At 42.5% G+C, this 23,490-nt stretch overlaps 1 protein-coding gene across 3 annotated transcripts in view; it reads left to right on the top strand.

The window, feature by feature from the left end:
- Positions 1-23,490, top strand: part of HIVEP3 (human immunodeficiency virus type I enhancer binding protein 3) — a 530,360-nt gene that overhangs the window by 153,901 nt on the left and 352,969 nt on the right. For all 3 annotated transcript variants that reach the window (XM_027864564.1, XM_027864568.1, XM_027864565.1), the window contains one exon: positions 13,140-13,252. The gene's annotated coding sequence lies outside the window, so the exon portion shown is untranslated. The remainder of the gene's footprint in view (positions 1-13,139; positions 13,253-23,490) is intronic.

The raw sequence follows: 23,490 nt of genomic DNA on the forward strand, positions 1-23,490 counted from the left end.
CATTGACAAACAAGACTCATGAAGCCATTGCCTAAGACTGATGAGAGACAATCCCAGTTTTATTATCATCTAAAACTGGTGCATAATGAAAGCATTTATGTTGCCAATCCACTTCATGCTCACTTCAGGTGTGTCTGTTTTTGTGGTCAGTGCCATCTATAACGAAGCACTTCTAGCAGGTGGGGTATGGGTATTTCAGATTTATTCCAGTGTAACTTGTATTCTTGTGGCACCAGAGCAGGAAGGAGGACCTTTCACTTTGCCAGCCTCTGTGTCAAGCTGATCAGCCCTTTGGTTTTGATTAGGGCCAACCTGCAACCCTATGCCACCATGTCTATTTGATTGACTGTTAGGAGCAGTTGTATCGCATGGACCATGACGCTAACCCTATTAGTGGTGTCACTAGTCACCAATCCACTGACATTTCAGGGTTCCTGCCAGGTCTCAGAGCACATCAAGTCCCCATTGAACATCATCCTGGCAGGCATTCCTCTACTTTGCTGTTGCCATGCCCCTCTCCCACCCCCTGCACCCATATAGGTAATAAGTCAGATTTTAAGGGGGTTATTATTATTATTACTGTTATCATTGACACCCCACTAAACCATGACCACCAAACTGGAAACACTTTTCCCCATTCACTTTCAAAAATATTTAAACCCCTTGTCTCCAGCAAAAGGAACACAACAGTTAGAAAAACTGCCATGTGTTGCTAATTATATTTAACCCATTTCAAATATTCAAATCTGGGCACTTTACATGAGTACCTTACCAAAAAGGCAGTTAATCCATGACACAGGCTGGCTGACCTGTGCTTAGTTTAGCACTTAGTAAATAGTCGCACTTAATAAATGTTTATTGACTGACTTTATTATTGACTGATGGTTTAAATGCACTCTTGAAAGTCTCTGTCCAATATCACTGAATATAGTTTGTTCTATATAAATCAGCAAGTAGTCCTAGTAGAGGCTTTTGGTAAGGACATGGAAACAATCTCTTTAAAAAGAATTAAGGTTTATGATGGCATTTTAAAAAATGGGATTCTAGCTGTTCTTTCTTTTTCCCACCATAAAAGTTGTACCTATGTTCCTAGAGTGGGAAAAACCAGGCTAAAAAAAGTGTCCTATATAAAGGGTGTCTGACTCAAGATACTGAGGTAGTAGATTCTATAAAGGGTAAAAGTCAACTGGCATATTTCATCAGCAGAGAATGACTCCACAGGCTGCAGAATTGATGGATGGGAAGTAAGAGGGCAAGATAGAGATAAGAAAACAGGTTAGCAAGGAATGGAGGAGGAAGAGGGAAACAGAGGAGAAGGGGGAAAAAGACACAATGTTGTGTGGCTATGCTCCTGGGTATACCCAGACCTAGGTGGAAATAAGATGTATACTCTGAGGAGCACTCATACAGATGAGAAACAGATGCTGTCTTCTCACAGGACTTTCCTAAATCCTCAAAGGCCTATTTCTAAGTATATGCCAATAAATCTGACAATCCAAGCAAAATCAATGAATATTTATGAAAATATAAATTGCCCAGATTAACAGAAGAGGAAATAGAATACTTAAATAACCCCATCTTGGAAAAAGAAATTGAGCAAGCCATTCAATGAACTCCCTAGGGAAAATTCCCCAGGGCCAGATAAGTTCATAAGCAAATTCTAACAAACATTTAAAGAACAATTAATTCCAATACTATATAAATTATTTAGAAAAATAGGCAAAGAAGGAGTCCTACCAAACTCCTTTTACAGTACAAATATGGTACTGATACCTGAACCAGGAAGAACTAAAACAGAGAGAGAAAACTGTAGATCAACTTCTCTACTGAATATTGATGCAAAAAATTTAAATAAAATATTAACAAGGTGATTACAGCAATATATCACAGGGATTATACACTATAACCAGGTGGGATTTACACTAGGAATGCAAAGCTGGGCAGTATTAGGAAAATTATCAGCATAATTGACTATATCAATAACAAAACCAACAGAGATCATACGATTATCTCAATAGATACAGAAAAAGCTTTTGATAAAATACAGTACCCATTCCTATTAAAAAAACACCAGAGAACATAGGAATAAAAGGAACTTTCATTAAAATGATATATAGTATTTATTTAAAACCACCAGCCACCTTTATCTGTAATGGGGATAAGCTAGAAACCTTCCCAATAAGATCAGGGGTGAAGCAAGGATGACCATTATCACCACTATTACTCAGTATCACACTAGAAATGTTAGCTCTAGCAATAAGAGAAGAAATTAAAGGAATTAGAATAGGCAATGAGGAAACAAAACTATCACTCTTTGCAGATGATAAGATGATACACTTAGAGAATCAACTGAAAAACTAGATGAAGTAATTCACAACCTTAGCAGAGTTGCAGGATATAAATAAATCCACATAAATCACCAGCATTTCTATATATTACTGACAAAGCCCAACAGCAAGAGATAGAAAGAGAAATTCCATTAAAAATAACTGTAGACAATACAAAATACTTGGTAGTCTATTATCTGCCAAGTCAAATGTCTATTTCTTCCTTCCTTCCCTCATGCTGTTGATTGTATCAGATTGTAACCAAAAACAAATTGTGGTAATGATTAAAAAGCTTGTGAAAAAAGGAACTTCATTCCGCTCTTCTTCATTACAATTAAGTTCCAATAACTTGAGGCTGTGTGATGAGAACTCTGGCTACTCATTGCCTTTTGTGACAGTGACACCAGCCACCATGGGTGTAGATGCTTTAGGTTTCTGGGAACAGCCAGCCAAGAGAGATTAGTTAACAAGGCTGTTTTTTTTTCTTGGTTGCTAGTAGCTGTTTTCTTTGTTGTAAGTCCCTGCAATAAAGTATTCATTCAATGCCCCAGATACCTTCCTTTGGGCCTTTTAATACCTTGAGAGAACCAGTGTAGCACTTGGGACTTCACATTCTCACTACAGGACTAGTCTCCTTTCTTTTCTGTTCATACACATCCTTAAGGCTATCTTTTACCTTTCTGGGCCTTAGTAAGCCCATCTCTAATGTGGGAAGGTTGGACTAGATCTGTGGTTTCCAAAGTAAGGACTATATGGCTTGTCCTCAAGGAATGAGTGATTAGCTCATCAGAGTATAGGAAGATGGCTCACATCCTACCTCTTCCCATGCCCAGCCAATCATGGACTTGTTTCTAATACTTCTCCACTCATCCCTATCCTATGACTGGTCTCCTGTGGTGGCACCAGATGTGGTCTTCTGCAGTTGTAAGAGCTACAAAAAGGTACACCTTCCCTCCTTTTCATTTTTTGGTGGGAATGAATAAGCAATACGGGATAAGTAACCATGGATGGTATTGATTATGCTATATTATTATATTATCTTCTCTCTAAAGCCTACCTGTCTTCTGATCTTCCCTATAAGCATGGATTTCCAGGCTTCCAGATTCTCAAGCTCCTCCCTGTTCTTGACTCTTTACTTAACTGAAATTGCTTCCTTCAGAGTTACCAGTGATATCTTAATTACTGTAAGATCTCTCAAGAGATCTCTCATATCTGTCCCCTTCCTCCTACCACTGTAGCTACCACCTTAGTTTAAGTCCTGCTCATCTCTTATCTAGATTATTTCAATGGCTTTCTAAATGATCTCTCTACCTATTTCCCCCCTAGTCTTTAATCTTTTTGCCCTTTCTGCAGTATTTGATATGGTTGACTACCCTCTTCTGGATACTCTTCCCTTTCTGGGTTTTCATGATAATGTTCTCTTTTGTTCTCTTCCTACCGGTCTGATCACTCCTCAGTCTCCTTTGCTAAATCATCATCCATATCATGTCCCCTATCTTTGGGTGTAATCCAAGGCTCTGTCCTGTGGCCTTTTTTCCACACTTCTCTCTCATTTACCTCATCATTTCCCATGGGTTTAATTATCTCTATGCTGATAATTTCTATGTGTGTATGTGTATATGGATATCTATCTATCTATCTGTACATATATGTGGGTGTGGTATACATACCAATGCTCCCTAAATATACACATATGCACACATATATATGTGCATATACATATGTATGCATATAACCTTAATTTTTCTTCTCTTTTCTAGCCTCGTGTCACAAACTGCCTGAAAGATAATTTCAATTGGATGGATAAACATCTTAAACTTAACTTGTCCAAGTTAGAACTCATTGTCTTTTATCCTTTTTTGAACTTTCTCTTGAAAGCACCACTATCTTTCCTGTCATTCAGGTTCTTATCACTGGAATTTTCCTTGACTCCTCACTCTTACTTACCCCACATATTCAATTTGTTGCTTAATCTTGTCACTTTTATCTTCATAAGAGCTCTCATATCTGCCCCCTTCCCTCTACCAGCATAGCTACCACCTTAGATCAGCTCCTGCTCATCTCTTCTCTAGATCATTTCAATGGCTTTCTAATTGGTCTCTCTGTGTCAAGTCTCTCCCCATTCCAATATTTTCTACACGTTGCTTTTTAGGTGATTTTCTGTAAGTGTGTATCTGACCATATCACTCTCCTACTCGGTTAACGTCAGTGATAAGATAAAATATAGTATGTTTATCTTTTAAAGCCTTTCACAACCCAGCCCCTTCCTATCTTTCCATATTCTTTCTATATTACTTTCCCTCCTATACTGTGTGGTCCTGTCAAACTAGTCTCTGTTCCTCACAGATGACACTCTATCTCCTTTTATCCCCCAAGTCTGGAATGCCCCCTCTCCTTATACCTGCCTCATAAAATCCCTCTCTTACTTCAGGACTCAGCTTAAGTATCGTCTTCTCCATGAAGCTTTTTCTGATCCCCCAAACTCTTATTGCTTCTCCCCTTACCTACCCTGTGGTTAATCGCCTTGTATTTATCATCTTTATGTTTATTCAATAGATGTCTATATTATAAATGATAAGAAGGGGTTGCTTAATTCATTATATTTGTGTTCCCAGTCCCTAGCACAGTGCCTGGCACATAGAATGCGTTTAATAAATACTTAGTGATTGATTGATAGTCTTGACCTCTCAGTGACATGGTTAGACCTTTAAAACTATAAATTACAGATCAGTTGCTAATCTGAATTATTGGAGGAAGTTTCCTCACTGGGAGTTCCTTATACCAAAGCAATCATGGCTCTTGACCTGAAAAAAGAGAGAAAAAGAAGATTCTATGAGACTGTTAGTGGGACCCCTGACTTCTAGTCTTTCCACTACAGAAAGTTGGTCATGTTATCCAAAAACTCCTGTTTGCCAAGGATGGAGTAGGAATTAAACTGGATACTAACTACAAAGCCTTCTTATGGAGATCTCTCAGTAAAACCCACAGTCATGTGAAAGAATGAAAAAAAAAAGCGATTCTACCCCAAAATGGAAAGTTGAACATCATGTGGGCAAATGTAGTATTTGTTTTAAAGATCAGAGTGAATCAAGTTTTTGTTCCAAAGATCTGCAATGCTTTGTTTAGATTACAGGCAACGTGCCACCCTGTGACCTCACTGAACCCTTCAGAGCCTTAGTTTTCTCACCTTTAAAATGAGGATGATGATGCTACCTCCTTGAAGATATGAAGAAAGCATTTCACAAACCCTAAAATGCAATGCAAATGTGGGTTGTCAGTATATTGCGAACAAAATCAGGGTTTATTGTTACTGCTTGAGAATTCCACCATTAATTTCAATTGGCAAGTGCAGAATGCAAATTCCTTGGTAGACCAGTGTTGTCTAAGTGGTGAGTTTATGTCTTCCCCTTTCCTTATGTCATGAGGACTGTTGGGGATTATGTAAATGTTTGCTTCAGGACAGGTCCATTTGATGGCCATTTCAGAATAATAGGGTTTGTCTGTTCCTAGAATACCATGCGTAGTTCTATTCACTGTGCCTCGCAAAGAATTTGAAAGGAGTTATTTTCAGAGCCATGAAAGGAAATTCATTGACATTTCATTTATATGCATCTTCAAGAGATGAGATGTTCCACATAGAAACTTATTTTCTGGATAACTGAAATTTAACTTTTGAAGCACTCTTCCTTTTAAAAAGTGTTGGTAGATTAGTCGATTTGGGAAGAAATCTTTCTAAAATGTATTGACTAAGCAAAGAACTGAGAACAAAGTGGATGCTCTTTGACTGGGGAATGGTTGAGCCAAGTATTATATGTATGAGTGGGATCAAACTCCTCTACCCCATTTTAGTCTTGCTACCTTAACTGAGACTATGTCTCAATTCATAATCGCTCCTAGACCTTAGACTAAGTGCAAGAAGAAATATCCTTCAGTATTGTATAAAAATCTCTTCAGATAGATCAGGATACTTGTCTGTGCCCTATAGATTGGCTATAAATGAACAAGCTAGTTAGACCTGGATTCATTAAAAAAGTTAGAGCGAGGGTGACATTTAGGTATTGCCCCCACTCCCTTGAGAAAGAACTACTTGGGTAGAAAATTAAAGGCCTTAGTACTGGCTTTTATCTCCTGTTCTCACTCCTTGGCCAGAGGAGAATCTTGGGAGGTTTGAAGGGTCCAGAGAATATTGGCCCACCTATTTTCCCTTCAGTGTGTGAGCTACAACTGATGGCAGTGTCTGCATTGGGAACTAATTCAAAACTCCACAAGGAGTCTAGCCAGGAAACTACACCATGTCTAAGGGAAACTTCCATAACATCCCATGAATGGAAAAGGACTTGCAGCAGCCAGGAGCAGAGTTAGCCCTTTGCCACATGTTCTCACTAAGCTTGTGCTCCATCTCCCATGCACTCTATGTACTTGTGGGACAGTAAGTGTAACAGACTTTGGGGGGCGCCGTTTTGTACCAACTGCTCATACTGTTTTGTCTTCTGCCATACCTCTTCCTAAAAACTACTTAAAGCTGGCTGTCATGATTTTCAACTGATAATCTTGATGGGGAGCACTTATTGGGACCAATGGCCTTAGAGAGTCACCTCATTCTCTCAAAGGTGCTCTTAGAACTCTGAAAGGGAGATTCAGTCTTGTTCCAGGACGTGAGATTCCTCCATGAGAGCAGGGCTTGGGATAAGGATCCTCAAACCTCACATGGACTTTATGTGAATGTAATAGAATATTTTTGTGCTGTAGGGAATGATAATTATGGAAAATTCAGAGAAACTTGGGAAGATTTGTATAAACTGATGCAGAGTGAAATAAACTGAATTAGAAAAATGATGTATGAAATGACTACATCGTTATAACTGAAAATATTACTTAAAGGAAGCCAAAGTCTGAGTTACTGAAAAGCCAGTCAGGGGTAGGAAGAATAGGTAATGAAATCTTTCTCTCTCTTTTCTTGGCAGAGAGTAAGGCAGAATTGTGTATACATCATCAGATGGGGTTATGCTACTTGGTGTTTTGGCTTAATAGTTTTTTATTGTTATGAGGCAGAAGCTAATTTGGGGGGAGGGGAGGTGTGCCAGAAGGAAGATATTTCCAAAAGTGACTGTAATATAAAAACAAAAGGCCCCGATCAGATTTTTTTTTTTAAATGGTGGCTTGCTTGGTTTCTTTCCTTCTCAAGCAAAGCATATCAAATATGCGTTACCCTTTCTTAAAAGACTCAGCATTATTATGATGAATATCAGTTATTAGACTGTCTTCCATGTGACATAGTAATAGCCTTAGGGGGATATCATGGTATATGTATGTGTCTATTTGCCCCTTAACTAAATGGACCCAAACTGCTGTTTACAGTTCTTCTGATCCCTTCTGCTGCTGTCAGCAGTCAATGTGCCTGTCTTTATCTTCTCTGCTATTTTACTTTACATATAATTATCTAGCTAAGGGCCCGAAGGTGGCTCAATCTCTCCTTGTATGTCAAGTCCACAGGCTTTCTGACAGCTTCCCTCTCCCCCACATACTTTGGGGTAGGTGACTGAGATCTCTGGCAGACTGACCTTTGGATTGATACAGTGCTGGATCAAGTATGATACTGAAGGTATTCTGAAAAATGGGACAAGTGTGAACATTAGCAAGGTTCTCCATCAGTTGGATCAGATTTGTGAGAAGCAACATGGCATGGTGAATGGAGAGGACTGGCCTTGGAGTCAGGAATGCATGGTTTCAATTTCTGCTTCTAACACATTCTAGCTATGAGAGAACAAGTTAGCAAGTCACTTAACCTCCCAATGTCCTTAAACCAGTGTCTAAGACTCAGTTGCAGACAAGTTGTTTATCTGTGTCAATGAAGGGAGTACCAACATTGAGCTTTCCTACACAAAGGAAGTCACAGGCCATACATAAATTAATGAGTGATACATTCACAGAGGGAATTCCTAAAAGGAAGTCAAATTGAAGCTCCTCCTCCTGTTTAGTATAAGTCCTGGAGGGCAATTATCTCCTCCCCCTAATGGTCTCATGAAAATTGTCATGTTCTCCAAGAAAAGATCCTTGGTGACCAGCCTCAGAGATACAACGTTGCCCAGCTTGGATCACTGGAATTCTTTAGGTTCTTTTGCAGGGGATAGATTGCCCCTGCTCCCCAGAATTGGGATTGATGAAGATAAATTAGTTTACCATCCACTCAGGGTCTTAATTTAGCCTCCCTCAAAATGGAGTGTCAATGATTAGTGCACAGATATACCTTTTAGGGAAGGAATATCAAATATACCTTTTAGGATACAGATAGGCAACTTAGGGGTGGGGTAGGGCTCTTGTCTTTCTTCCCAGCTACAGGATGGAGGAGGCATGGGAAGAAAGTAGTTGGCCTGAAAAAAAAAATAAACCTGGGGGTTTTGGTGGCCTGCAAGCTCAATATGAGTCAGCAGTATGATGTGGCAAGCAGAAAACAAATAAACCAACTCTAATGAGATCTTGAGCTGCATTAAGAGAGCTTCCAGGAATAAGGAGTTGGGAGTCCTGCTGTATTCTTCCGTCTCTGATCAGACTACATGTGGTGAGTCAGTCTGTCAGTCAGTCAATAAGCAATTTATTAGGATCTACGTTCAGTTCCGGGTGCCACAGTTTAGGAGGGACATGGATAAAACTGAAGAGCATCCTGAAGAGGGAAATTAGGATGGGAGATGTAATTTAATTTCTCTGTTTTGAAGATCACTAAAGGACCTGGGGATAGTTAGTCTTGAAAAGAGAAAACTGGGGGTGGGGTGGACATGATGGCTGTGTTCAAAGATTTGAGGGGCTTTTGTCAGGTGGAAGAGGGATTAAATTTGTTCTTTTTAGCTCCAGAGAGTAAATCCAAGAGCTAAGAGGCCAATTAAAGCTTGATATCAGGAAAAATTCCCTTACAATTGGAGCTGTTCTCAAGTGGAATGGGTGGCGTGCATCTGGAGGTGATATACAGAATCACAAAAGAAATCAATTATATTGAAATACAGTGATCAAAATACTTTTTAAAAAAGTTGATGGGCTCCTTGTTAAGAACCCCTGTTCTAGGCTAATCTTTTCCGAAAGTCAGGTGAGGGTGAGGTGCCACAAAAGGGTTTTTTCCTAATTCTGCCTGTAGTGCACAGTCCTGCTGCACCATCTACTCTACTTGCCTGTCTAATGTGCTGTCTTACTTTATATGTAACTGTCTGGGGAAGGGCTGAAGGGCAACATATTTTCCCTTAGGGTGTAAAAGGCTTTGAGACGGCTCTTATCTTCTAGGTGATTGTCAATTGCTTATTGGATTCATCTTAATAACTATCGTAGTTACCCCCCCTCTCATTTGTTAGTCTGTGATTGACAAAGCCATCTCCTTTTCTATTTAAAAAGATGATCCCCTTTTTAATCCTTGGTGACTTGTCCTGTGTTTCATCCCAAGTCTCTTTCTAAACCCAAGTACCACCCCCAACATGAGGTTTCTTCTAACCCCACTATAGCTATTAGAGCTGTCCCTCCCATTACCTTGGATTTATTCTGTATGTAACACATACATATACACACACACACACATATATATACATACATACATATATAACACATATATCAACTGTGTGTGTGCGTGCGTGTGCGTGTGTGTGTGTATATATACATACACTTTTAAGTTGTCTATATTTTATATCTGTATGTACCTATGTTTATATGTATAAATGTATATGTAGGTATTATGTGTCTATGTTGTCTCCCCTAGAGAATACAAGTTCCTTGAGGGCAAGACTGTTTAATTTGTGTCTTTGTACCACCCTCCTATCCCTTCCCCCGGTATCTGATGGCGCATAGTAGACTCTGGATGCTTATTGGTTGATTCACAGTGACCTCTGCTACAGGAGGAATGGGGAACCTGCTTTTCTTTACTCTAGGACATTAAAGTTCCGTTCCCCTATGTCTAGCCCCTTCCTATGGTGGTCATGCTACTCCAGGATTTACTTCAGCTTGTCAATGTCCTTCCTAAAACACTACGCCCCAACCTGAACACACCATTCCAGCTGTCGGTTAACTAGGGCAGAGTATGTGAGCTCGATCATGCTGCTCCTTCTGGACATTATGGCTCCCCCTCATAGGAGGCAGGGTTGCTTCTGTATGTATCCCTCCAACACTGGGCAAGCCTTGATTGGAATTCTCATCTTCACAATTAAAGTGATGCTTGAAGACGTCCACAGAAGAACAGTAGGCCAATTAATGCTTTGAAAAATAGTATCTATCAAGAAACCAAAAAGAGCCAAAGGGAACTGGTTCTAGTCATTTAGGAGAATAGACTGAGGTGAGACTTGTTAGAAAGATGTCACATTTGTCACAGGGCCTCAGAGCCTGGATACCTTGCTGACAATAACACAAGACGGAATGGGCCCCGCTTGCAGCAGACAGGAGTTAGGTTAGACATTCTTTATCGCAGGGGTTGTCTGCTACTGAGATGTAAGGCCATGGGAGGGAACAGAGGCTGTGTTTTTCTAGAGCAGTGCTTTGGGAGCGCTTCAACTGCTGTAAAGCAGTTTGAGTGCAGTCCAGCGCTTGGGAGGGGGAGATGTAGCGGGATGGAGTGGGTGACCTCCACAAGCCCTGGCCATCCTTGTGATTAGATGCAGATTCATTTTTGAACATGTAATGTCAGGTGATGGACTCCTATGTGGGGAGAAGGAGCTCATTTTCACACATCCTTACTGGCTTTTTTTAAGGAAGGAGGGGCAGAGTAGTAGAGGAGGGCCCCCACTTTGCCAGCAAAGCTTTTTCTGAACCTTGGTAATGGGAAGGATAAAAGCATTAGCTTATGGGAGGGCATAAGGATCTATCAGTCTCCTCTGGTTGCAGTTGGAGAAAACCCAGAATTTCCTTCTCGCTCTTAGACGAGCCCGAAAGAGTCACCTGTGTTTCCCAAGCCCCACTGATACAGAAGCAGGCGGGCTCGGGCATTGGGGGCTGGAGCAGGGAGGGAGGAAGAGTGACAGGCTCCCAGCTGGTGGGTCTGCCCCTCTGCACTATAAGCCTGCTGAGCTCAGGTCTGTGCTGGAGATGTTCTGGGGAACCAGCCCTGCTGCTGATTGGCCCTTGGCATCTCTGTTTGCGAGGCACCAGCCAATCAGTGGGATGGCCAGCTAGCTGGAGCGAAGACACATGAAATATGATAATTTTCTGCTAAAGAGCCCTGGAAGGGAGGGGAGGGAAGGAGTGTGTATGGGGAATGGGGAGGGGGGGAAGGGATGAGGTGGGTGGGAAATAGAGTGGATTGCTCCATGATTCTAATGGTCTGTCTGCCTGACAGGGCCAGCCAAGGGAGAAAGAGGGCTCTGTTCTAACCAGAAGGCTAGGTGCTAAATGAACTTGCCTCAGGGGATGGCAGTGAGACTCTTCCTGGTGTGACAGCTCAGGTAAGAAGGTGATAGATGCGCATTAGGTGAGAAGCAGGCAGCTTAGCCATGTGGGGGCATCACTCTGTAGGGCTCAGTCTGCCACCAGTGTTTGCTGTTATGCATAGATTGGAAGGGATGTAAAAAAAAGCAAACCTCGATTTTTATTTAGGGCTTTGTTTCTTTATTCCTCCTTATCACCCTCAACCCCACAAATGTTGCTGGCATACAGTGTCATCCAGACAGCTGAAGTCATTGGCAAATAGCTCTTTCTCTTGGGTCGGGTCCCTGTGGTCCCACTCCTATCTCTATCCTGCCCCTTCCCCAGCCTTACAAATCTGTCACTTTGGCAAAGCCAGGGAGAATAGTAAAGTTGGACTCTGAAGTCTGAGAATCGTCTGGGTGGAAATATTAATTGCAAATTCTTGTGGGAAGGAGGTTTTTGGAGCAGGGACCCTGGCCCTGGAAGAAACTTTAATTTAGAAATAGGGGAAATTCTTTAGCTTGAAGACAGGAGGTCTCAGCTAGGGCAAACCCTAGGAATAGAGTTTAACCATGTGATGCCAATGTACCACCCATGACTTCTGTTTGGGCTCCATCACTTTGTATTTCTGTAGCCGTCCTTGAGGGATGGGAAGCGTGGACTGCCATGTGCTGCTGTCAGTGGTGATGGATGGATGTGTGTGCTGTAGAGTTGTGGCATCTTAATTGTTTACATAACATGCTATTTTCTCTGTCAAAAGACTCTGTCTGGGAAGGATGAAGGTGTGCATATTTTATACTCCTCTTCTGCATGCATTTTAAAGGCATTGATAAAAGGAGCCCTGGAACCAGTACAGTCTGCTATCTTCTGTTGGGCCCTTGTTTCCTGGGCCCTGAGTGACAGCTCTTCAGAAGTGATAATTGGTGTACTGTATCTTTAAAAGGTTAAAACCTCTTTCAAAAAAAAAAAAAAAGGCCTGGACTCATAGTGGAAAAGACAAGCGGGGCTTTGGTTGGCTCTGGATTCAGAAAACAGCTGCTGATTAGATTCTGCGTCTGCAGCCTGAATTCATTCCGTGTTTTTCAGCAGCAGGAATTTGAGAGGGATGCTTCTGTTTGGGTTTCTGATCGTGATTTATATTTATTCAGAGGAATAAGAGAGGATGGATTTGTTCCTGGCTGGAGCATGCTCACAACCAACAGGCTCTCCCATGATCCAACTGCCCAGTTTGGTGCTTTAATGTACATATCTGTTCACTGTTCATGTGTGTGGAGTCAGACACATATGCCTGTGGGCATCCAGTTGTGTGTGTGTGTGTGTGTGTGTATGTGTGTATGTGTGTGTGAGTGGGTGGGTGTGGGTGCACGCGCAAAGAGCATTATTATTTTTTTTAAAAGCAGATTCCTTAAATGAGATTTTTTTTTTACCCCTCACTTGAAACAGGTGTTAATGAAAAAATGCACACAATCCTGACAGATGGGACTGGTTCATGAAAGAGGGGACGGCCAGCTCAGTGTTTCAGAGACCACAGGACCAGCCTCTCATGCAGAGCAAAGGTAGGGACTCCGATTTTCTCTTCCACAGCTATGCCTCCTTTTCCTTTCCTTGCATTTATTTTTCTTCCCTTGCTGCCGCCACTGGGAAAATAGACTAGTGAGATGAGATTCCATTTTGTCCTTGCCTTTCTTATTAAAGGTGCCAGGTTTCAGAAACATTGAACTGTTTGTGTGTCTGTTTGTGTGGATGGGTATAGGGGGGTTGGGGCAGACTGGTGTGTGTGTGTGTGTGTGTGTGTGTGTGTGTGTGTGTGTGTGTGTCTCCGTATTCCCTGGGTGGGCTGATCTCACTGTTCTGCATGGTGTGATGGGTGAGATTTGCAAGCCTCAAGTAACCTTAGTGGTGTCAATCAGCGTGCATCAGAACTGTAACCCTCTGTGTGCTGTGACGGGGAGAGGGGAGGCAGCTCCCTGGGCTCTGGTGCTCGGCTTGCTGCCGTTGGCTCTCCTTCCTAATTAGCTTCAGCTGTTGGACACATGTACTGCTCCCAGGCAGCACCTGCATCTCCTTCTCCTGTTCCTGGACTTTGCTTGGAGAATTGTTTAGCCTGACTCCAGTGAGATCAGTCCCCTGGTTAGTTGAAAATGATTTCTCCATGATGCTCTGTAGCCAAAGCAGGGCACTGCCAAGGAGGACTTTTTTTTTCTTTTTCTTTTCTCACTCCCACCCTCCCCAGCTCTCCCACCCCTGAATAAAACCCCAATAACAACAACCCAAACAACTTCCTTAAGGAAATCATAGTGTCCCCTTGCTTCCAATAAGGATGTGTGTGGTCCAATTGGGTACTTCACCCTACTTCTGCAATATATTCTGCTGTCTTTTGAGGCCAGTAAGCTAGATGATGATAAATAGGTTCTAAGAGGCAATATTTTACTCTGCACCAATTTTTAAAAGATCCTTGATTATCATCAAGAGAAGTCTTGTAACACACAGGACCTAGATGGGAATGTTCTTGAGAGCCCATTTCATGGTATGCCTGTATCATCCTTAGAGATCAGCGCTCCCTTCCCCACTGAGACCTCCTTGAACTTTGGTGCCCCGGTTAGGATGTGGCGGGCTCTGAAGATGTGTTTGGGCATCTCTTCTGCCATGTCCCTCTGTAGTGCCTTGGCTGCCTTTCTCCGAAGATGCTGGGGCTTCTGCTCTTGGCCACCAATTGGCAGCTGTTTATGGTGGTGATTGACACTGGCCACCTTAACCAGGTTCTGGGTTTCACTGCTGCTGAACTGGGTCTGTATCTGGTGTGTGTGTGTGTGTGTAAGAGAGAGATGGACACATACATATTTCATTTCACACTGAGCTCAACACTGCAAAAAGGTTCAGTTCAAACTGTGTGATTATGTAATCTAAAATTATGTTCCAGATGCATGCTAAAATGTCACTTATGTATTTCACTCCTATATCCTTTTTCCAAACAGAGAAAGTTTGGTCCTGCAATCTGGAGTTTTCTTTCTGTGATTTGGGCCAGGGGAAGAGAGGGACCAGTGGCAGTGGGTCAAGAACCAAGATGTGTTCACCCAAGGACTAACTGGAGGAACTTGGGTCTTCGGGGTTCATGCACAAAAACTCTACCCCACCTGAGTTCCTTTCGGGCTGAGGATGATTCTCTTGGCTCCTCCCCCTGCCCCCTGTCCCTGCCCCTCTTTGCAGTAGGCAACTGTTCATCTGATCTTTCAGTGGGTACTTTCCCATCCAAAACTTGCCTGCCTCTCCCCTCTGGCCCCTGAAGAAGGCTGGAGTCAACTCTGCAGGGCCTCGTTTTCTGATCTAGCTCAGAACTTGGATTGGTGAGCTCCTAGTTCATCCTTGAAGGTCCATACTAGCTTTATTCCTTGATCACTGGAGGTTGCCTACCCTTATCCCAGTTGGTCCAGGGAAGCCTAACTGCAAGTCATGTGTTGAGCCAGAGAGCCAAAGCACTAGAACATGGAATTTAAGCATCAGCTAAGATGTTGAGCCTATTCTTTCTTCAGACTTTTGGAGGCTCTTGGTGGCAACAAGCCATTAAATATTATTGATTTAAAATTTGATGAGATTCTCCACCTTCCACACCCATTTGTCCAAAGCAAGGGAGCTGTCACCATCCAGAAACGAAAGGCTCTTGTGAAATCACTTTTTTTTGCTTGTCCAGGGCAGAGTTTCCACATCTATTAGATGAGCTGGTAATCCTTGGGCTGCCCACCCCACAGGGGCAAGGCAAGGAAGGCACTTTTATACCATAAAGCTCTCTGAAAGCACAGGTTAGATTTTCTTATTCCTCTGGTACAGTGCCCCTCTGATGCTTTGTTGTGGCCTGGATATGACCCTGGCGGGATTCCCAAGGGTTCTGCCAATGGAGCACAAGCCCTGGCAGCTTTCTGCCAGGCCTGAAAGGCTTTGAGTATGGACCTGCCAACAGGTCTAGGCATCTGTCTGAGCCCCGGCCTCTCTGAGCATCATCTGAAGGTTGGCCACTAGCTGGTCGACTGTTAGGCCACAGCAACTCATGAAGTAGTCTCTAAGAGTGTGGTGGCTAAGTGGTGTGGGCATGAGCCACCAGCCTCAGCTGAGGAGGGGGGAGGGGACACACACCAGAAACCAGGGAGCCTTTGTGGAAGAAGAGGGAGCACGGTATGGTGGGGAGGGGGCCGACTTGGAGTCATGGGACTTGAGTTCGAATTCCAGTCCTGCCACACTCTACCTTTGTGGGCTTGGCCAAGCCACTTAAATTCCCTATGCCTCAGTTTCTCATCCAAAAAAAAGTGAAGGGCTTGAACTAGATAACTATTCAAATCTAGTCCAGTTCTATATCTATGATAGATTGGGAGCTGAAAGGCACCTTCAAGGTCATCTAGTTCAATCCTTCCATTTTATGGAAGAGCAAAGTGAGCCCCTGGCAGTTAGGTGGTACAGTGGGTAGAGTGTCTGGCCTGGATTCAAATCTGGCCTCAGACGCTTACTAGCCGTGTGACCCTGGACAAGTCACTTAACCCTGTTTGCCTCAGTTTTCTCATCTGTAAAATGAGCTGGAGAAGGAAATGTCAAACCACTCCACTATCTTTGCCAAGAAAACTCCAAATGAGGTCACGAAGAGTCAGGCAGGGCTGAACATCTAAATAACAAAAGTGAGCCCCAAGAGCTGTCTTACTCAAGGTCACACAGGTAGCAAATGGTAAAGCCAAGGTCTGAACCCAGGTCCTTCGTCTCCAAGTCCAGTGCTCCATGCTCCTCTTATCAAAAGTTCCTTCTAGCTCCAAATGTAGGGTCTTAGGATGCAAAGAATAACAATGCATTCTTTTTGATATCATGATGACATAAGCAATGTGAGCCATTTGGTAAAACTTAGATCAATCACTGTGTGAATGTAAATTCTTCTTCAGATAAGAGCAGTGCAGTGCCTAGAGAACTGAGGCATTGTTGACATGTGGGATCCTTCAGAAGGGGGCAGCCCCACTCTACAACTGTGGCTTTTTAAATAGATACCATGCCTTCACAGAATGATAGTCCAGGAGCTGAAAGGGGCCTTGGAGGCCATCTGCTTATTTTACCAATGAGGAAGGCAGGCCCATGAGGTTGCGTGATTTGGCCATTTTCACCCAGAGTCAAGCAGCAGAGCCTTGATTGAGACACAGGTCACTTGACTCCAAGTCCAGTAGGCCTTTTACTGTGCCATACTGCTCTAGGTTAAGGTTTCACAGTGTTGGCAGTGGCTTTGCTGGAGGTAAAACCAACTATGTTCACCTCTGAGGCCATGTGTGAACTTCTCCGGGGTACAGTTGGATCAAGGGGCCGGCCATTCTTCCATCTTGGCTGGAGTAGCCACCGTTCAGTGCAGCTAGGACAGTTCAGCAGTCTGGGCCTTCTGCTTGAGAAGTGAGCTGTGTGTGAGCAGCAACTGCTTTTCCTGTGTTTGGGGGTGCACACCTTATGTGTCCCCACCCCCCTGCCCTTGGACAAGGGGTCCACCTCAGCACAGAGCTCACATCCACTCCTGAGCCACCTTCTGTAAGAAGGAGCCTCTCCTGATCACTCTGTCAGGGCCCTCTCTTCTCAAATGATCGCTTATATAGTAATCTGTTTGCATGTCATAATCCCTCAGTAGCAAGGAAGAATTGTGGAAGGGACAGGCAGAAGGAAGATACACTGAATTTGAACTCCTGGCTGGGTCCAAGTTCCAGCCCACATGAAAATGAATGGATGGTAGGAAAAAAGGGACATGTGAATAAAAGTCTGAATAATCAGATGGGTATGGAATCATATTGCTTTCTTACCACCATATAGATGACCAGTGTGCCCCTTCTCTTCCTCCTTGGTGAGCTTGGACTATCCTTTTCTCAACCCTCTCCCATCCCATCCCCTCCTATCTCTGGGATTCTATAGATATAGTGGGATAGGGACTGTACTGGGGAATTCTCAGATGAGGACTCTCCCTCCACAGATATATGCCAGCAACTTCTCCACAATGAAAGAGAGCTGCTGACAGCGATAGCGTCAGACCCAAATGGAAATGTGGGCCACTAAGCCATACATAAGTATCTCTGTGGGCCGCATATTAACTTAGAAAATTATACATGTTTATAGATTTCTTCTTTTATTACTATATCAACACATTACAATCAGCTAGGAACTACATTTTAATCTGATTGGAGTCATACCCATTTGTGTTATGGTCTACATGTGGTCGGTGGGCCATGTCTTTAAGCCTTCTGCCCTAGAGCCCTGACAGCGTCTCAGAATGAGGTTTTTCCAGCTTGGTGGCTGGTACTCTGGCCACTACCCCGTGTTCTCTCTCACACACTTGGAGCGCTGCAGTCAGTTTCAATGCTACCAAGGTGCGACTGGATGGCAGGAAGAAAAATCTTGGGTCTAGCAGGATGGACCCTTCGATCGTTTGTCAGGACATCCAAGGTTTAGTCTCGGCTCTTCTGCCGTGGTTAATGTTTCTGTACCTCAGATTCCTCATCTGAGAAATAAGGATGGTAATCCATGCCTTATCAACTTCATGGGAATGTTGTGATTATGAAATTGGATTAATTGAAAAGTAAGGTGTTCTTTTCAAATGCATGGATACTCTAATGGCAATGCCTCATCCAATTTGAAATGCAGCTACTGGGGGATTTGACCCATCCTGAACATGGCTGAGCACCAGGAAATAAAGACAATGGCCTCTGAGCAGTCCAGTTCTCACTGCCAAGTCCATGAGCCAAAGCCTCTCAGACCCTTACTCAGAGCTTTTTTTGCTCTTATTTTATAAGTTTAGTTATAAAAACTTCAAAGCTATCCATTAAGTGTTTATTAATCAATTGAACATTTTTATTAAGCATGTATATACCAGGCACTGAGCTAGATGCTAGAGATTAAAAAGGTAAAAATGAAACAGTCTCCACCCTCTAGGAGTTAAAATTCTCTTGGAGGAAATAATATGAGGACATGTAAGTTTATATACAACAAATACAAGATGATTTTGGAGGAAAGGCCTGAAGAACTGTGGGATTGAGATAAGACCTCATGGAGGAGATGGTAAACGAACTGAGCTTGGAAGGAAACTAGGTGTTCTAAAAGGCAGAGATAAATAGGGAAGGCATTCCAGGCATGAGAGACAGCCAGTGCAAAGGCGTGGAGATGAGAAGTAAAGTATCCTATGTGAGGAGCAGCACGAATGACATAGAATGGACCAGAGAGTGTGGGAAGGCAAGTAAGCTATAGCAAGCCTGGAAATGTGAGTTGGAGCCAAGTTATGAATGGCTTCAGGGGCCCCACACCATAGTTTGTATTTGATCCTAGGGAGCCACTGGAGTTTATGAACAGAAGAATGACATAGTTATCAATCAATCAATCAATCAATATTTATATAGCACCTACTTATGTCCCAGGCACCTACTGAAGGGATAAAAGAAGGCAAAAGACAGGACTTGTCCTCAAGAAGCTCTCAGTCTAAAGAAACAATCATTTATTTAGCACCTAACTACATGCCAGGTACTTTGTTAAGGTCTTTACAAATATTATATACTATCTCATTTGATCCTCACAAGAACCTTGGGAGGTAGACGATAGTATCCCCATTTTACAGATGAGGAAACTGAGGCAGACTGAGGTCAAGTGACTTGCTGGGAATAACACAGCTAGTGAGTATCTAAGGTTAGATTTGAACTTAACGTCTTCTTGACTCCTGGCCCAGCATTCTATCCATGGCACCACTTAGGTGTCTAATAGCTAACATCCATGTAGTGCCTACTGTATTCCAGGCACTAAGCTAAGTGCTTTACAAATATTCTTTCATTTGATTTTCACAACAACCCTGGGAGGTAAGAGCTGTTATTTTCTCCATTTTACATTTGAAGAAGCTGAGGCAAACAAGTTAATTGACTTGGACAGGGTTACACAGCTAGTAAGTGTCTGAGGCTGGATCTGAACTCATTTTTCTCCCTGATTACAAGTCTGGTGCTTTATCCACTGTACTACCCAGTGTCCAGTGCCTCATGTACCTGCTCTGTCTGAGGTTCTAAGCTGTGAACTGGGGATGCAAAGCAATAGTCCGTGAAGTTTCCATTCTCCCTGGGAGATTGCAGCATATAAACAGATCAGTAGACGTATGATAACTCGAGTTATCACATGCATGTGCTATTTGGCATTTCTACCTTCACAGCATCAGTTGTTAGAACTAACAACAAGGGGATCAGGAAAGGCCAAGATGCAGAAGCTAAGCCTCGAAGGAATCTTGGGACTCTAAGGGATGGATTGGGGAAGGAGAGCATGTGCAAAGGTCACAAAAGAAGTGGGAGATGGAATGGCAAGGTCAGGGAATACTAAGTTCTCTGGAAGGGAGAATGGTCGAAGGTGGAATAAATCAACAGGCACTTTAAAAGCACCTACTATGTGTCAGGCACAGTGCTAGGTCAGGAGGACCTGAGTTCAAATATGACCTCAGGCACTTATTAGATATGTGAACCTGGGCAAGTCACTTAACCCTGATTGCCTTCAAAATTAAAAAAAGTAATAATAAAATTTTAAAAATTTAAAAGAATTTGGATATTTTGCCATTTTTGGTATATAAGGGATGCAAAGACAAAAGCAAAAGTCTCTCTGCCCTCAAGGAGCTTACCTGATGGGAGAGGGAACATGCTTTATAGAGGCATACATAAAGCACATCCAAAGGTAACCTTGGAGGAGGTGGGGAAGCACTAATGTCTGAGGGGCTCAAGAAAGTCCTGCATAGAAGGTAGCATTTGAGTCAAGCCTCAAAGGAAACAGAGGGAGGGCACAAAAGCACAGGAGAAAAGGAATATTCTGCATGAGTAGCAGCAAGAAGCCATTTGAACTGCACTGTACTGTGCTTGGAGGGCAGTAATATATAAAAAGACTGGAAAGGTAGATTGGGGCCAGACTGGGAAGGGCTTTAAATACCATTTCCTGAAAAGAATAGGGAGCCACTGTAGTTTATTGAGGAGAGGAGTGATATGGTCAGACCTGCACTTTGGGAAAATCACTTTGGCAGCTATGCGGAAGGTAGATTAGAGCGAGGACAGACTTGAGGCAGGGAGACCTATTAGGAGACTATTTTAATAGCCCAGTGTAGAGGCAATAAAGACCCAAACTAGAAGGGCAGCTCTATGAATGGATACAGGGAGATGGATGAAGAGATATTATGGAGGTAGAAATATCAAATATCAAAGAATATTCTAAAATACAAAATATAATTATAATATATTTACAAAGTGCTTGGCACATATAACAATAACAATATACTACTTGTAAAATGCTTTGCAAATATTGTTAAAGTGTTTTGCAAATGAAGTTCTCATTCAAAGAACTATATAAGTGTTATTGTTGTTGTTCTTATATTGCTATCAGTAAGCTTTGGCAACTGATTCGATATATGGATTGAGTGGGAGTGAAGAGCTGAGTATGAAACTGAGGTTGCAAGGCTGAGTGATGGGAAGGACGGTGATGCCCTCTATAGAAACAGGAAAATTCGGAAAGAGGAAGAGGTGAGGGAAAGATAACTAGTTTAGTTTTGGACATGTTGGATTTGAGATGTCTGTGGGCACCCGGTTTAAAATGTCCAATAGGCAGCTGGTGAGGTATTTCTTGAGCTCAGGAGAGAGACTAAGGCTGGATATGTAGATCTGGGAATTATATGTATAGAGATGATGATTAAACCAATGGGAGATGGGCAGGTCACCAAGTATGAGAGTATATAGAGAAAAGAGAAATACGTTCCACTCGCTGTCACGGATTTGTGGCATGGATGATGATCCAGCAAAGAAGGCTGAGAAGGAGCCATCGGTCAGGTAAGAGGAGAACATAGGGAGAGCATTGTCACAAAACCCAGAGAGGCAAGAGTTACCAAGAGAAAAGCATGGCTAACAATGATGCCTGATGCTGTAGGTAGGTCTCGATCAGTTCTTAACCTCTTTTGTATCATGGACTCCTTTGGATATGTGGAGAAGTCTATGGATTGATCCCTTCTTAGAATAAGGTTTTTAAGTGCATAAAATAATATACATTGCAGAGGAAGCCAATTATATTGAAATATTGTTATCTATGTCTCTCTATGTAGAAAAGTTCATGGACTCCAGGTGAAGAAAAGAACATGAGCTTTAGTAATTAAGAGGTTATTGATAATTTGGGAGTGAGCACTTTCAGCTGAGTAATGAAGTTGGAAGCTAGTGTGCAAAGAGTTTAGAAGCACATGAGAGGAAGAGAAAGTGGAAGTTCATAGGATCATGGATTTAGAATGGGAAAGAACCTCAGGGACTGTCTAACCCAGCCCCCTCATCTTACATATCAGGCCCAGAGAGATTAGATCACTTTCCCCAGGTCACAGTGGTAGTATTTGTTAGAGCAAGAATTCAAAATTGGTACCTTTGACTCCAAGTTTAGCATGCTAAGGAAAATGCTTTTGCCCTTGCACCATGCCATCTGGAAAGGTAGAATAAAGCCAGATTATCAAGGGATTTGAATGCTAAATATTTTATTTATTTTTATCCTAGAGGCAATAGGGAGCCATTGAAGGTTCTTGGGCAAAGAAATGATGTGGTCAGACTTTAGGAAAATTATTTTGGTAAGATGTGTGAAGGACAAATTGCAGAAGAGAGAGATTGGAAGCCAGGAGTCTAATTAGGAGGCTGTTGGCAGAAGTCTAGTTGAGAATTGATCAAGGCCTAAAATAAGATGGTGTGTGAGTGGATAGAATAGGATGGATACACGATATTTTGTGGAGGTAGAATAGATAAGACCTGGTGGTGGTGAGTAGAGAGTCAAGTGTGACTCCAAGGTTGTAGCCTGAGTTCTCAAAAGGATGGTGGTGCCTTGGATAGATATAGGGAAGTTTAGAAGAGGGGTGACTATAGGGAGGACCATAGTGAGTTCCATTTTGGATATGTGAATGTGAGCTACCTTTAGGCTGTGCATAAATGTAATATATCATTTCTTGTCTTGTGATTTCACAGGTGGAGAGAATTTCCAGTGAAGAAATTCCCTCCACCAATACATATTGACAACTGTTCTGCAATTTATAGTCAGAGAGTTGCCTGGGGCCCTGAGAGGTTAAGTAAGACTTGGATTACACTTGCCAAGGTCAAAAGTAGGACTTGATCCTGAGACTCCCTGACTCTGAACCACTCTGACTTTTATCAACTTATGGTTATGATTCCCCTTAGTTCTTAGTATTCTCTTCCTATTGTACACAGTAGGTGCAAATAAATGCTTTCTGGATTGGATTGGACTGCATTGGATAAAGCAACATGCTAAGGTGGATAGAATACTAGACTTGGAATCCAGAAAACCTCTGTTCTAGTCTCACCTGGGACTTTTACTAGCCATGTGGCCATGGGCAAATCACTTAAATTCTCTGTGGTCTGGTTTCCTCATCTGTGACATTGGGACAATAATACTGGTTGTATCTACCTCCCAGAGGTAGTGAGACTCAAATGATTTAACATCAATTAAGTATTCTGCAAACTTTAAAATGCTATAGGAATGTGATCTATCATCGTCATTATTATTCTTATGGAGCACTTTGAGGTCAAGAAGCTCCTTCCTTACAATCATATTGTGCTGTAGGTAGTCTGAGAAGCATTATCGCCATTTCACAGAGGAGGAAACTGAGGGTCAGAGAGGTTAAGTAACGCCCTCATGGTTACATAGCTGATAGGTATCAAAGTGAGGATTTGGGCAGACTCCAATTTCAGGGCTCTTTCCAATACCCTGCATGGCCTTGTCTCTTTCCTAAGCCCTTAGTAGATTAGATGTGGCA

This window comes from Vombatus ursinus, unplaced genomic scaffold (genome assembly GCF_900497805.2).
Source record: "Vombatus ursinus unplaced genomic scaffold, bare-nosed wombat genome assembly UNPS02014775.1, whole genome shotgun sequence".
Classification (NCBI taxonomy): domain Eukaryota; kingdom Metazoa; phylum Chordata; class Mammalia; order Diprotodontia; family Vombatidae; genus Vombatus; species Vombatus ursinus.